The sequence below is a fragment of the Vicugna pacos genome, chromosome 29 (assembly GCF_048564905.1).
Source record: "Vicugna pacos chromosome 29, VicPac4, whole genome shotgun sequence".
NCBI classification, from domain to species: Eukaryota; Metazoa; Chordata; class Mammalia; order Artiodactyla; family Camelidae; genus Vicugna; species Vicugna pacos.
Genome location: NC_133015.1, coordinates 21,848,338 through 21,863,540, shown reverse-complemented (window position 1 = coordinate 21,863,540; position 15,203 = coordinate 21,848,338). Strand labels below are relative to the sequence as shown.

Below are 15,203 nucleotides of genomic sequence, written 5' to 3'. Positions count from 1 at the left end.
AACACATCCTACGTACATGAGTCAGTAACAATTGTGGTTGAACCATGAATGTAACTTTCATGAATGATAAATCTTGTTTGCCCTCTTACCCTGGATATTTCTACAAAAAAAATTTTTTTTTTCCTACTGTGGCTTGGCAATCAGTCACAAGATTGGCTAACTCCCGACTGCTTCTATGGAGAAAACATTTTTAAACAAAGTATTTTTGTGTTAAAATAATTATTTTGAATTTAATACCAGTTGCCCATAATCACAAGATAAACTAATAATACGATCCTAAACCAGCAAGATCATAACATTTTCAGAATGAATTTGATATCAACATAAAAATATTTTCAGGCACCTTTCTCCATTAAAAAGTCCTCTGGCTGGTAAGCACATGGTAAACACATGCAGAATGTAGCTCATAATTCTATGCAAATATCAGAAAGAGTTCCAATTTGGCCGTCTCAGTAACTACGTAGGATTATCATGAGTGTAATAGTTTTATGTTCAAGTGGGATTCTGCTGTATTAAACTCATTGTTAATCAAATCAGCCAAGCTCTCTCTGGAATTTTAATTTACACCTTTGCAAAATATTAGCAGTGCTTAATATCTGACTTATTCATATGTTTGATTATTCATACACACCTTTAGAAAGAAGGCTCTCACCTCTCAATGCTGTATTCTTCTGTGTCTAGTTGTGATGAAAAACATACATTTTCGTCCCAACAAGGTGATCATTATCTCTGGTAAGGTAATTGTTAATGTATTAAAAAATAACAGTAAAATGGATTTTACAAAACTTTTGACTTCAGAAAGCAACTCGTATTGTCTCTGCGTGCGAAGTATTTGTGATCTAGTAGCAGAGCATCATGCCCCAAAGTTTCAGGAGATGCTGGCAGTGGGCTCAAGAGAAAGGTCTCTGGTGCAGAGAGAGAAAGGCAGTATTATGTGGGGCACACCAGTGAACGACAGAATCATTTGTGCTCACACTTTCGCTTGAGTCCAACTTGTCTCTTTACTTCCCAATCCAGTTTCTTCACCTGATTCCTTTGCAGTGGAGACAGTAGGAGTGGAATCTGCTAGCACACCGAGCAGGATTTAGAGGTGCTCAACCCCATCCCTGCCTTTGCAGCTGTTTGACCTTGGGATGTCAGTCCAAGGCTCAATGTTGCAAAGTGGTTATTTAGATTCAGATTCTATTTTCATTTATTCAATTTTTTAAAAAATATATACTAGGTGCTTTCACACATTTAATTTTGAGGGCAGCTCTCTAAGGAAGACACCATTATCTCCTTTGAAGCAAATCGAGGCTCTGAAAGGTCAAGTGAGTGACTTGGCCAAGGAGACACAGTCAAGGGGCAGCCCTGACCCGACGCTGGTCTTGTCTCTCCAAAGTCTGGTGTTTTTTGCAATGAACTCTGCCTTTTCTAATGATAGTGCCTTCCGACTTCTATCACAGGGTGGGTGTGAAAATCTAATGAGCTCAGGTAAAGGAAAGTTCTTTGTAAGCTGCAAAGAGCTGGAAGGTACAGGCGAACACAATCATTTCTCATACTGACTTTCCCACCACCCACTAACTGGTTAACAAGAGTACAAGCTTCTTATCTTCGACCAGGCAAGACTAGCCCCCACCAGACAATCATTTTAGGAAAAACACTAATAATCAATACAGGTAGACACTCTCATTTTTCAATTTTTGGCCAGAATCTGGGCTTTAGACACCTGTCTTTTAAAAAGATAAAAATTCTATCTCTCTTGATCAGTGCTCTGAGACTTGCTCAAGCGAAACCGTATCTGTGTCTGACACACAATTGCGATAGAGTCCTCAAATGTGCACTTCTCTACTTTGAAAACGAGAAAACTGGGTCAATTATGGAATTCACAAAGAGGGAAAAAGCACTATCCTAATTTTAGTTAAAGGACTAATATAAGATACGCTGACCACTCACACTGAAGAGAAGGTCTCAGGCGGTCAGCTGGAAAATTCAGGCTCCAGAGAGAACGCTAGCAATCAGTGTTATTGTCAGAAATCACAAGCTTGTTTGCCTACACCGATCTGTTTCAACAAACGTATTTTCAATGCTCTTTTTCAGTTGGACTGTAAAAATTGTGCCAAGATGGTCATTGTAAGAGATGAGCCTTTCATTGCTATCTATATGGGTAATGATTTTGTATAAAATTCTTTCCATTTACAGTGATCAATAACATTTCCATTTGACAAGTGTGCCCCCCCACCCCCGCCAAAACACTACCTTCCTCTAGGCCACGCTTGAACTGAATAGATACCTAAGGACAAAGAAGTACCTACTATTCACTCAGTGGAATAAACACTGGCCCAATATAACTCTTTTTTCTACCAGCGATTATGTTATCATAAAAATGAATCATGTACTGAACAGTCAGAAGCAATATATTATACCAAATGGCTATTAAAAATGTAATGCTTGGCATGTAAGTAATACAATTTCCATACATACGTGAGTAGATGAATACATATGACACTGTTCTGCACAGCAAGACAAATATAGTATATGAGATATTCTAGATGTATACATGGTGATAATAAAGGATGTAGAAAACGAGGAGCCAAAAGAAAGTCCTAACCAGTACTTGTACTTCCATTTTAAGAGTTTCTGCTTTAAGCTGTTTTTAACTGTTTCCTCAGTTTTTTGGTTGTTTACAGCTTCTATGAACCTAAGCAGAAGATCTGATTTACTTTAAATTGAAAAAAAAAAATGCTCAGACAATGCAACAATCTCAAATATGTACCTTAGTAGCTTCTGACCCCACCTATTCACATCATCCGAGTGTATTTCTTGGGGCCAGGGATCTGCAGGACATTACTATATAGACCATAATTTAATCACTGCAAACAGGACAGCCTAGGAATGACAGTGAAATATGTATTTCTCCATGTGGACAGCATGCTAAGATGAAGATGTTTAAAACAATCAAATTAAATTGAAGATAATGTGTAATTGGTAGAGTTTTAGGTAAATATTTAGACCTTTGTTGAAATGAATTTTTACAAAGAAGTAGCAAAGAATAAGATAAAAAAAATCCATTCTTTTGCATTTTGTTGGCAACAGAATGTTTCTACAGTTCATATAAACAAGAAGAATCCACTATTTTAACTGTACACCTTTTACAGCATCAGTAGAATTTTGAGTTTCATCTAAGACCATTCTTAATTAGAAACCAATAATGGAATAGCTTATCAAATATTTTATTTTTTTCCTTCAAAAATCCACATAGAATTGTTTGGCGACTTTGCTTTGAAGAAAGTGTCTTTTATTACTTATTTTAGTACAACACATTAAAATCAAATATCTCCTGTAGCAAAACGATTCAAGTCCCTGGAACTCAAATAATTTTCTAATAAAAAATGCATGAGACAAATAAATGCACTTTATGTTCCACAAGAAAAGGCAGTTTCAACAGGCTAATGCTCAGAGAAAATTCATTTTATCAACCAGCCATTTCATTCTTTGGTGCTGTTACAAGCTCCTTCCAGTTGCTAGGCAACCATAATTCATAGTACCTTTTAATGGATACTCTGCTACTGCTGAGAACATTAAGGTGAAGAGAATAAATGCCTTGGGTGAATCTTGAAATCTTTCATTATGCATGTCATTCTATTTCTGTAATGCTATAATGCTGAAATGTTTCTGTGGCAGGAAACTGAGTTGTAGTAATTGCATATTCCACTCATATGTGTTTTGTAAGCAGAGCAGCACGTTCTTGTCTAAAATGAGTTATTTCAAACATGATTGAAATTGGACTTTTCTACTTCTAAAGGTAGTAAATAAATCTACAGAAAGAAAGAATTGGTTTAGAGTAAAATGTCTTGAAATTTCCAGGAAGAATGAAGAAATCTTACAGCACAAATCAAAAGTCATCAAGCTGGTTCAAGCTCGATCAGGATGGTTTATGAAAATGTGGTACATACAAGTTGAAAGGTAAAAATACAACAACAGGCAGAACACACCACATGCTTTAAAACCAGCCAGGCCAACTTCCTAACAGGTATACACACATGCTAGTGATCCCCATGTGTCCAGGTCTTAGTGAAAAGGATGGGAATGCAGCAGCTATGCTTTCCACATTGTTGTCAAATGGAAAAGATACTATATACAATTTCGGATCTAAAATTAGTTTAATTTTTTCAATACCAGTAACTTATCTATTTTTATATATAGATTCATCTTATCAATTTAAAAAATGAATCTAGGGTTTCAACCCAGCGCAATTATCATTAGAGCAAGTGTGCTTTTTTTTTTTAAACTCTTTTCTCCTTAACATGGGTTCATAGTCCTTTCAATGCAAAAATAACAGCCTTTTTCTAATAAATGCCACTTCCCCCTCTTCCTTACTGCATTTACTTACTGGTCACCGTCAATTTCTGCACTGAAAAAGAACAACCCTGCCTCTGTCTTCATGCATGAGGGAAAAACGAACACTTCCATCCATCATCTACATGTTGATTCAAACCAGTGGTTCTCAACTGGTGGCAGTTGTAGGGGGTTCCTATGAGAGAACTGGTTGGCTTACCCAGACCTATGGAATCAGAATCTCTGGAAAATAGATGTTGGTGGGAAAAACACCGAGTTTGGGACTCAAACCCAGGGTGAGAAAACAATGTCAAGTCTGGAGGCTTCTCTCAAATCTAGAATTTGGGTGATGTTTTAGGTTTCATTTTGAATTAGGGAACTTTAATTATATGAAAGATATATATATATATACATAGTATAAATATACATCTTACATGTGGTCTGGAAAGATGAGCTAGTTGATCATGTTACTTTGTCAAAAATGGGATATAAATCTGTCTTCTGATCATTTGGATGATTTAAATTCAGCTTCTTTCAAAAGCTGCATGAATCACATCTACCACTTCACAGTAAAATACGGTTCTTTGTTTCTTTCTCATTCCATCCTTACGCCTGAAAATAATGTTGAATATCCTTTGTGAGCATGTGAAAAATCTAGCAATCTTTTCCTGAACTCCTCTGAACTCCACTCAGTCTCCCTTCTTACAGTCATGCCGCTCTCCCAGTACTTGCTAAGTGTCACCTGTCACAAAGCTTTAAAATGACTTCGTAGCACCCTCTGCCCTCACTGCCTGCTGGGGGGGGGGTCCAGCCTGAAGCATGAAAATGAAAGTAACTGTCCTCAATTAAAAAATACTGTTTACTTAAAAAAAATAGGTCTTTGAATGAAAGTTAACCTTTTCTGAAAAGCACTAACTGAGCAAATAGGATGCATATGGTCCATCCAGGCCCTGATCACGGAAATTAAGAACCGCGGAATTAAGTCAGAGTACGACTAGAAACCCTGGAGGGAAGACATGATTTTGTAAGAATTGGTGCTGTTGAAACACAGTATTAAACAAATGTTCCAGGATGGGTGTTGAGGGAGTTTGCTATATTACAAATGTGCAGTGGCCTCTTGTTTTAGGTGGGGTGTTAAAACTGAGGGCCTTGATCATATGCCATCATTAAAGATCCTAGGGTAAATGTACTTCTTGTAAAAGGAGGCGGGGTCGTCCGAAGCCTGGACCAATTCCAACTGCGTAATTACATCCTATCTAAATTCCCTGCGTAGTTTCAACTGGATAAGGTATGTTTCACGTCTCATCCAAAACTCAGACAGAGCTTTTCTCTGCACTGCTGAACAGCTGCTGCAGCTTTCCCCCAGTGGTATTTAGAACCGGGCTCAGATGGGTTTTCCATCAATTCCAGGAATATTCATCTCTGCTCTCCAAGTTTAATAAGGGATCTTTTTGAATATTGGCTAATATTTACATTAGCAGACCTCTCACTAAATTGGGGTACGTGGTAAATATGGAATTTTTGAACAGGAGGCAACCTCAGGGGTCACCTGGGTTTGCATCCTTGCTTCACGAGAGAAAGCTGAATTGCTAATGAGTTAACACATATCCAGGGCCTATTACGTGGACTTAGAGATATTTAATTAATGAATGCCCCACAGTTACACAAATATATGATCTCACATCCAGAACTCTTAACACTGAACCCCAGCCTGTTCATCCAGGGCTCTTTTCACTGTGCTATTTTTGGTTTTATATATATACATATGTGTATATATATATATATATATATATATATATATATATATATTTCTCATCAGACGGAATCTCTTATTCCTGGTTATAGAGGTTAGATGCACAGCAGTAATAACATGAACCATACAAGTAATACTCAAACCTTATTTTAGCAGTTAAGTAAGATTACATGTGTAGGACGCCGGGCTCAGATTATGTTTCATCAAGAGATGCATGGTGTGTTTCAATGAGAAAAATATTCAGATACACTGATTTGAATGGTTTTGCTAAGAAAGAGGCAAATTCTGGATCCACAAACTGCTACACAGTAACAATTTACAAAATGCTTTTTCACTGAAAACTGTGTGCTTTTTGGGGGGATGTGCGTTTGATGTCTGTCTTTCCCGCTAGACTATAAACGCCGCGATTGTAGGAACTATACATACATATATACGGTTTTATTTACTGCTGCTAAAGCACAGAGACTTGTTCCAAGTAGGGGGCGCAATAAATGTTTGCTCTTCGATTATTCAGGGGTTTTCCAGGTTGCAAACAAGCACTTTCACACCTAGGCTTCCGTGCGGCTTCACAGCCTGTCCGGGGACCGCCCGGGCCGCCCCCGACCTCTGCCGGCTCCACTGGGCCGAACGAAGGGCCCGCCCGGTCCCGGTCCCCGCAGGCGCGCAGGCCGCGCGACCCCCGGGCAACCGCTTCTCGTCTTTCCTGACGCGGCAGCAGCGGCCCAGCCACGGTGGCCACCCTGCCGCCAACGTCTTCTCGTCCCACGGTACCCTGGCTGATAATCAGTTATTCTCACAGTTCCCACGAGCTCACCGTGCCTTCAACATGCCTGCCCCGGAGCAGGAGCCGAATAAACACTTACTGATGACCAGAAACGAGGCAGTCAATTGGCTGGAAGTCAGGCAGCAGGTGAATGAGAAAGAAAACGTCCGTATTACACACAAGTAGATACGTGGCCACTGGAGAATTTGAAATTACTGCACGGCACTACCACAGGGGGGTAATTAGATTTACTAGTCAAATGACTAATCTTCTAAAAAGTTTTCCCCTTGGAAGGTCTCAGCCACATAGGTGATAGTTTCCTATTTGAAACTTCGCTAATTTGAAAGTTGTCCTTTGGGGAAAAAATCTTGAATTACAGTTTACTAGAGATGTTCTGCTTTGTTTTGAAAAGGGAAAAAACCTCCAGTACTTCTGCTGTCAGAAAGTGCCCAAGGTCACTAGCAGTAAACGTCGTCTTGGCTGGATAAGATGCGTGCACAGGCGGGGGTTTTCCGGCCAAGCTAAGGCCTCCTTCCTACAGGTTTCACTGGATCTGCTTCTTGCTCTGCGAATCAGTCCCAGTTCCCCCACGCTTTGTGTGGGGATAGGTTTTCGGTGATTGCACACAGCAAGTTCACAACGTGCACCAGGGCTCGCATTATCCCTTCGTACTGTCAAAGTGTAGAGTTACAATTCGGATTCCCTTGCCCATTATGGCCCATTATCCAATCATCCGGTTTTGATCCTGTGGCAACGTTTAGTCACATTTCTGAATGTTCTTTATGAAATCGGGCAATGTTGTGTCACAATCACGCCAAAGACTCTGAGCAAGAACAGTAAAGCATCTCATAATTGTGCCCTGCCCGCATTTTGAGGCCATTTTCCTTTTAATTACTGTCAAATTCAATTTCACACCTTTTCATTCTTTGTTTAAAGATGTACTTTTCTGGGGAATATAAAATATTAGCTGATATTTACATTCTGAGAAAGCCTCCTACTAATCTTTTCCCGAAACAAATTTAACTGTAAGTTCAATATTAATTGGAAGTTGATGGGGATGACTATTATACAAACAGAGAAATGGATTTCTTTTCAAGTAAACATGCTTTTTCAGGTCTTCTGTTTGGTCCAGTACGTGTCCGGTAAGGGTCACAATACTGCAAAACCAGTATCTTAGTTGTACAAGGAGGAAAAGAAAGGGATTTCTCAATATCATTTATCAAAGTAAGAAGAAAAAATAAAAACAGAGACCCATCTACTAGAAGGTCACAGCCAATAACGTTTCTGCAAATAGAAAAAGGATGGGGGAGCATCAGATGTAAATTGCTGTTTGCTGAAGAATTTTAATGGAGTTCTACGTCACATTATAAAATGTTTAATTGTAACCCCATTTTAATAACACCATCTGATTAAATGAAAAGACGCCTTGCTGATCGCAATTACAATCTGTCAAACTGCATATTTATTTACAGTTTGGTTTTCTAAAACCATAAGATAAAAAAAGAAAACTCTATTCAGCTTGTCAGGGAACTATAATTATTGTGTATCCTTCTGTCAGTTTCTGCATAAAACTTTTGGTCTTAAAATGGATCTAATTATATCTACATCAACATTTTTATAAACGCTACTTTTTTTTTTTTACTTCATCTCAGTGAAATCTTTGTCGTTAACTAGGAAAAACATATTCTCTCTTTTTAAAAGGCATTAGCCAGGCTTGTTTGCTTTCTCTTCTTCAAGATGTTATAAAATAAAACATCCTTTTAAAAATATAAAAATATTTGCTTATGTCCCCCTCTCTCCTGGCATGAGATTATGGAAAAAAAAAAAAAAACCCCAAACCTAACAGTTTTTGGCTGTTCTGGCAACACTGTTTGTGATTGTCTTGGATATCATGAAATTCCTTCAGTCTGCAGCCGTGAAAATCTAAGTCTCTCTTTTTTTATTGAAGTATACAATGTTATGTTAGTTTCTGGTGTACAGTATAAGTGATTCAGTTATATATACATATATTTCTTTTCATATTCTTTTTCATTATAAGCTATCACAAGGTATTAAATACCATTCCCTGTGCTATACAGTAGGACCTTGCTGTTCATCTATTTTATATATAGTAGTTAGTATTTGCAAATCCCAAACTCCCAATTTATCGTTCCACCCCTCTTTTCCCCACCGGCACCACAATTTTGTTTTCTATGACTCTGAGTCTGTTTCTGTTTTGTAAATAAGTTCATTTGTCTCATTTTTTTAGATTCCAAATATAAGTGGTATCATATGGTATTTTACCTTCTCTTTCTGCCTTCTCTTACTTCATTTAGTATGACAAACTCAGAGCCATCCATGTTGCCACAAAGGGCATTATTTTATTCTTTTTTATGGCTGGGTAGTATTCCTGTGTGTGTGTGTGTGTGTGTGTGTGTGTGTGTGTGTGTGTTTGTGTGTGTGTATGCCACATCTTTATCCAATCATCTGTTGATGGACATTTAGGTTGCTCCCAGGCCTCTTTTCATAATTATATTCTGATGTTCAAGGCCTGGAGATTCTCTATAGCTCCAAGAACACACAAAGGAAAAGACTGGTCAACTGGGATGTCTTTTCTCCGAGATCCTCCCAACTTTTCCCCAAACCCTTTGTATTTCTGCTGCCCACCTCCTTCCCAGGCACTCAATGGCTTCATTCTTCTTGGGGTCATCCGCTTTGTAAAACACTTCATGGAAATGTACCAAACACTGACTATGTATCAAATTGTGCATGTGTTACTTCCTGCCCGTTTAGGGTCCACTTAAGTGAAGGACTTGCTAGTTAACCTACATTTATGTGGAGATGTTCACGGGTGATCGTGCTTAATACTCCGCCCATTCTGGGGATCAAATTATTCAACTAATGTAATAAAAGAGTTAGCGAACCCATCTGAAGGAGGGACAGGAATGTCATTTTGAGGCACCAGGGCAGCATGTGGGACTGACCTGGACCCTCTTCCTGCCCGAAGCCCTAGCCCAGCTTTGGGGATGCTCTCTAGTGAACCCCTGGGTTATTTCAGGTTGGCACCATCATACCACCTCGGGATAGAAACACGGCAGTTCCTGGAAAGCACAAACTCGATGTCCAGCTTTTTATACTGAAAGTGGATACAAGGCATGTGATAAGAATTCAACTCATTGGTCTCAAATATGCCTGGCGCCTTCAAATATATAGAAAGATCCAAACTTACAGATTGGGAAGAAGAATCGCAATTTGTTGAATGTGAGACAATGACTTGATGTTAAAGAACCCTCATAGTAGAAATGTGCAGAGATCCCACTGATGGGGAACTTAGAGGCTGTATTTCCAACTGTTTACACGTAACTCGCACATGCGATCTAACATGGCACGTGGGCCGTTAGGATGGGGTTCCTGCACACCTGGCTGGCCTCCACTCCTCTTATGCCTCTCACATTTTTAGGGTTTTGTTTTGTTTTGTTTTTTTAAATTTATTTTTTGGGGGCAGCAATTAGGTTTACTTATTTATTTTTAGAGCAGGTACTGGGGATTAAACCCAGGACCTTGTGTATGCTAAGCACGCACTCCACCACTGAGCTATCCCCTTCTCCCTCCTCTCACATTTTTAAACCTACCTCCTGCTGCCCGAATGTGCCACTCCGACCTCTGTGCTGTTCTTCAGTCATGCTGTTCTGTTCCCCTTGCCCCAAAAGACTGCTTGCTCAGTTGCGTTTTTCCTCTTTCAACACTGCAAACTCAACTTTGAAAGACACCTGAAGGCCATTTTTGCACACTGCAGGCAGATTCATAAGCAATTTCTCCTGTGTCCCATATACAATTTGTTTGTATCTCCTCCAAAGCAACGATCATAACATATATATATTTGCATGTCTTTTTATGTGATATTAGAGTCAAGGGCCATGGGATCTTGGCAAGGCTTGTGCCTTGCACAGTGCCTGGAATACAGAAGACACTCGCTATATATGTATTGACCTAATCCAACTGTCTTGTTTATCCTCTTCTGATGGAGAGTTCTCTTGCCTCAAATGATCTCTTAGGAGCAAAAAATGACTTTAGCCTGAAGCAGCCTGCTCGAGGCATAGGCGGTTCTCAGTGTTTCATTATACAAAGTTGAAAAGTGCCCACAGCTTTCTCTCCTTTCTCATCATATTGTCCTCTAGAGTTTCTCGTTAGCAGAATGACATTGTCTATCTACCCTTATTAAGAACTTGTAGGTTTGGAGATTAGTTATTTTCAGGGAACCCAGAAAAACTGTAGCTTTGTGGTTTTCAGCCCTAGCAGCGCATTAAAATCACCTGGGGAGTTCTGAAAAAAATACTCATCTTTGGACCCCACCCCAGAACAAACAGCTCGAATGGCTTTGTGGTGGGTCCTAGTGCATTTTGCCTGCTGGTGAGCACTGTGTCTTGACAAAAGAGTGCTTCTTGCTGCTCAAACCATGGAACCTAGGCTAGGGGCACAGGCCTCACTTCTCAGGCCCCAGCCCAGACTTGCTGAACCAGAGTCTAACCTTCGTACGAGCTCACTGATTTGCATACACATTAAAGTTTGAGAAGCACTGACTATGTCTCTTAATCTCTTTTAGATTTCAAGTTTCCACACTGTCTGTTGGGGAGCAGATGACATTTCTGGGTAGGTGACAGGGTACAGGAGATGGGAGAAACTGACCTCAGCCCCCGAGACCATTTTAGCATCACGTTAAATTGTCCTAATTGTCCCACCCATTGTGCCATAATACCCAAATTTAAATTAGGACTTTTTGGGGTCACTGAAATGGTCTAGGAGTCCACATGCAAACCATATAAATGTATTAATATATTTGACAGATTTTTTTCCAAGACTATACAGAGGTTATTGAGATTCATAAAATGCAAGTGAATTTAGCAGCACTACTGAATCCTTGGGATGTTACCTATTTTTTCAATCAGTGACTCTTGAGAGCTCAATTATTGGAAGTTGGAGGAATTTGATAAATTTTTGAAATTTGAATGTAAAAAGTTTGGAAACTGTTGGAGTTAACATTTTAAGGACTACCTGTCAAAGAGGGGGTAAGATGTTTGCTGCACCCTGCGTGGACAGAAGCAACCTGAGGTTTCCATGTCCCACTGGCTTTTTATAAAGCGGTGGATACTTTCTTATGTCTAGGAAGTGGCCCACATTTTGCCGGAGGATGTGAATATGAATTAGAATTCATAAGAATTAGACTACTTAGGGACTCATCTCTTTCTCCTGAAATACAATTTTGATATTGTAAGGTGAACTAATTGAGGGGCCTGATTTGAAGTGCATCTTTCAGATATCTTTTAAAGGGCCCTTTTCCTCAGTAGCATGGTCCTGTAAATTCTGTCTGAGGCACAAAGAAATAGGCCTTGTAGACGACTTATTTATATTCCTCCACTTTAGCCATATGTGCATAGTCTGAAGCTATTGCTGGTGCTTATCCAGGCGACCCAAAGCACATCACCACAATCATGGTCAGATGATGCAAGAGCTCTGAAGATGAGCAAGACGTGCATCTTGGATGACTAAAGGCACCTCTTTTCCTAAGACTATTTCTACTGTTCATTGCTTGGTAAAATATTTCCCAGTCCTCCTCATTTTTTAATTCAGAGAAACATTATTCCCTATAATATATTTTGTAGTCTTTTTCTTTTTCACTGTCAAATTGCACAACCTCTTGGATGTCTTCCAAATTCCCTTGGGAGTTTATTTCATGGTTTAATACAGGATGGCCCATTTTAAGCAGTTCCCTTTGAAAGCGTGGAACGGGGACCCTTTTAAATGGGTCACTCATTCTGGGACTAGGATAGTTATTTAGTTTAATATCTTGGTCATGTAGCTGGAGAGATCATTAGAAATGTCCAGATAGGATCATTTAGAAAGGCCCTGTTCTACTTGAAGCAGAATAGGAGCATGTATATAAAATCGGAAATAGCTAGTTCTTCTCCAAATTTTATTTTAGTTCTATGTTATTTCTCTTATTGTGGAGATTTTATATATACATACATATATGCATATTGAAGATAAGCATATTTTTCTCACTAAATTCACTCTATTTTAATAATTTAGGGATTAAATTCATAAAATGCACAATTACATAATGTATTATTCCATAGACATGTCTAAATTGAAAGTTATACATCGTTCAGCATTGATTCACTGCTGACACTGCTGAACTGAAGCTGATAGTTTTGAACTACAGTGGAAGATGATCAAGTCATCCTGGAGCAGAAAAAAAGAAGAACATATGATACGCAAGTTCAATTACTTTTCAATTTAACTCCCCGGCTCCCACTCCAGCTAAAGTCACAGGCTTGAGCTAAAATGATAATGGAACTTTGGTGTTCCAGAAAGTATCTTTGAAAAGGACTTCGGTTTTGTTATAATTCCTTCTGGTTATAGAACTTCATCTCATCTATGTGTCTCCACAGATTCTATCCTAATTTTTCTTAAATTTAAATAAATTCATATTTTGAAAATTAAAGAAGTGTGATCTACTTTATTCCTTTTATGGTTTAAATAACACTTTTAAATAGAATGTTTTGCTCTGTCACAGGCATAAGGAAACTGAAGACTGGGTTTAATTCACTTTACTAGTGATGATTAGCTTATATTGTAAAGTAAAACCAATTCAAATGCTAAATGTAATTCTTTGTATATTTTAAGGCAATGACTACCTTTTTTTTTTAAGAGCAAGATGCCTAGATTTTCTTTTTTTCACCTAGGGAGAAAGAACAGTTGTTCTTTGTTTCAAATTGAGTTACTCTAGAACAGTGGTTCTCAAAACTGAGCAAGCAACAGAATCTCCCGGAGGTCTTATTAAGAGATAGACACCTGGGACTAACAGCCAGAGCATCAGACAGTATGAGCCAGGGCCCGAGAATCTACTCTTTTGACAAGTTCCCAGGTGACAACGCTGCTGTCCTTTGAGGCAGCCCACGGCTCAGGAGTGAACTCACCTTCCTAGACCCGGTGGGGCATACGGTGTGAGGACACACAGCTTCTCTTTTTCTTCATCACCGTTATCTTATTTGTACCAAATAAACACATCCTTCCTTTCTCTCTGTGAGTGTGATGATTATGCTAAACTTGGGCCTTCACAATATACTTTCATCAAGCTCTAATGTTACAGCAGAACTCTCCATCCACCTGGAAGTCCACGGAGGGACTCAGGAGAGGAAAGGTAACCTGTTTAACTCCAATCATGTCCCTGTGGATTACGAATCCTCCGTCTGTTTCCACTGACGAACAAATGAAGATCCAATGACTCGCTTCACATTCAAGGGTCTCTAGGAACTCGCCCTGGCCTAGTGTTCGTTCTTCCATCTACATCCATTCAACTGATGCTGGGTGAGATCCGGTTCTTTGCCAGGAATTCTCCGAGATGCTCTCACTTTGTGCTGTTTCTCTCCTTCACCCATTTTATGATGTAATGAAATGAAACATTTTTGCTTGTTTGTTTTTGCTTTCCTTCATATATGCCTTTGCTTGCATTCTTCCTAATACATATCTTTTTGTAAATGTGGGAAATAATACCCATTTCAAATTATGGGACTGCATGATACTGTTTGTACAGCACTAGCATGGCGCTTAGCACACAGTGTGCTCTTTTTTTTGGAAGGTGGAGATAATTAGGTTTATTTATTTAATTATGTTTAATGGAAGTACTGGGGATTGAACCCAGGACCTCGTGCATGCTAAGCGCGCAGTCTACCACTAAGCTATTCCCTCCTCCCATGTGCTCTTGATTAATGCTTGTTTTCTATTTCCTCTTCTCCTTTTCTTCCTATTCTTGGTGTCACAGTAAAGTTATCTTCTAACTATTGCTTTAGTTTTATTTATTTATGCATTGCTTCCTTAGCGTGTGTCTTTCTGACTTCCATCTTTTTCACAAGGGTAGCGTGCTTCCTTGAAGCTGGTAAATGCTTAATAAAAATGTTGACTGGTACTGTCTTTATTATCAATGCTTACAAGTATGAGAATGTTTTACAAAGATCTACTCAAAAGTGTGGATATAGTCACTGCTGGATTTTTAGATGCTTGCCAAAAAAGGATAGTTTGGATTTAAGTTAGAATTTAAGTATCACTGAATTTTGCTCAAAGTTAGCTTTCACTTAGCCATTTTTCAAGCAAAATATAAGTCATGTCCCGGTTATTGGAATGACAACGGAGAAAGAGAGCTGAAGAGTGTGCTCAGTGGAGTGGAGAGAACTGTACGTGACAGGCAGTCCACCTGGCCTCATTCTGCAGTTGACTAAATCATGAAACTGGCTTAAGCGGCGTTTGTCAAAATGGTTACCCAAGGAAAACGGTGAAGGTCATAGTTCTAAGCACCGTGCTGTCAATATCAATGCCTCCTTTATCCAGGAGCAA

The 15,203-nt window shown here is 39.1% G+C and overlaps 1 protein-coding gene and 1 long non-coding RNA gene across 4 annotated transcripts in view; one reads left to right on the top strand and one right to left on the bottom strand.

Moving 5' to 3' along the window:
- Positions 1-15,203, bottom strand: part of TOX (thymocyte selection associated high mobility group box) — a 270,368-nt gene that overhangs the window by 84,590 nt on the left and 170,575 nt on the right. The gene's annotated exons all lie outside the window — the stretch shown is intronic.
- LOC140690275 (uncharacterized) lies at positions 6,792-13,240 on the top strand. Its single transcript, XR_012065492.1, has 3 exons — positions 6,792-6,980; positions 11,416-11,462; positions 12,947-13,240. It is a non-coding gene; the product is annotated as an uncharacterized lncRNA (long non-coding RNA).